This window comes from Oncorhynchus gorbuscha, unplaced genomic scaffold (assembly GCF_021184085.1).
Source record: "Oncorhynchus gorbuscha isolate QuinsamMale2020 ecotype Even-year unplaced genomic scaffold, OgorEven_v1.0 Un_scaffold_21762, whole genome shotgun sequence".
Taxonomy (NCBI): Eukaryota; Metazoa; Chordata; class Actinopteri; order Salmoniformes; family Salmonidae; genus Oncorhynchus; species Oncorhynchus gorbuscha.
Genome location: NW_025762913.1, coordinates 1 through 1,075, shown reverse-complemented (window position 1 = coordinate 1,075; position 1,075 = coordinate 1). Strand labels below are relative to the sequence as shown.

The 1,075-nt window shown below is 36.9% G+C and overlaps 1 non-coding gene across 1 annotated transcript; it reads left to right on the top strand.

Moving 5' to 3' along the window:
- Window positions 1-309: 309 nt before the first annotated feature.
- On the top strand, window positions 310-382 carry trnar-ucg. The gene has a single exon. It is a non-coding gene; the product is annotated as a tRNA-Arg (tRNA).
- The last annotated feature ends 693 nt before the right edge of the window (window positions 383-1,075 follow it).

Sequence of the window (1,075 nt, the reverse complement as noted above, 5' to 3'; positions counted from 1 at the left end):
ATGTTTTGAAGCATTTTTCGTGGTCGTTTAATGTCATTAAATCAGCTAATATGGACATGTTAGCAATTTCCTAAATAAGGCATTGGTCTTGTTGCTTTGAAAAGCTTGGACATTGTTGTTCAACTTTAATAATCTAAGACTGCAAGGCCTGAGAATTGTGTGTCTGAATCTGCATCGCAAGATTGAAGGAAAGAGTATCTTTGTACTTGTTAAAAATCACTCGCTTTCCTCATTCGGACAGGTTCACAATTTGATGTCTATTGTTGCATAGCAAAGTCTCTATGATGTCAAATAGGGATGTATCACATAGACTGCGTGGCCTAATGGATAAGGCGTCTGACTTCGAATCAGAAGATTGAGGGTTCGAGTCCCTTCGTGGTCGTTTAATTTCATAAGCTCAGCTAATTTGAACATGTTTGCAATTTCCTGAAATAAGGCATTGGTTTTGTTGCTTTGAAAAGCTTGGACATTTTTGTTCAACTTTAATAATCTAAGACTGAAAGGCCTGAGAAATATTGTGTCTGATTCGGCATCGCAAGATTGAGGGACATAGTCTTTTCGTACTTGTAAAATATCACTAGCTTTCCTCATTCGGATAGGTTCACAATTTTGATGTCTGTTGTTGCTAAGCAACGTCTGTTTGATGTCATATCGGAGAATATGGAGTAGAAGGTGTTGCCTCGTGGATAAGGCGTCTTACTTCAAAACAGAAAATTGAGGTTTTGGAAGCATTTTCAGTGAGTCGTTTAATGTCATAAAAATCAGCTAATATGGACATGTTTGCAATTTCCCGAAATAAGGAAATCTTGTTGCTTTGAAAAGCTAAGACATTGTTATTCATCTTTAATTATCTAATATTGCAGGGCACTGAGAATTGTTGTTGTCTCGATTCTGCATGTCGCAAGATTGAGGGAAAAGGTCTCTTCTTACTTTGTTAAATATCACTAGCTTTCCTCATTCGGACAGGTTCACAACTTTGATGTCTACTGTTGCATTGCAAAGAATCTGGCATGATGTCAAAATAGGGTCGTTTAATTTCATTAGCTCAGCTAATTCGTACATTTTTGTAATTTCC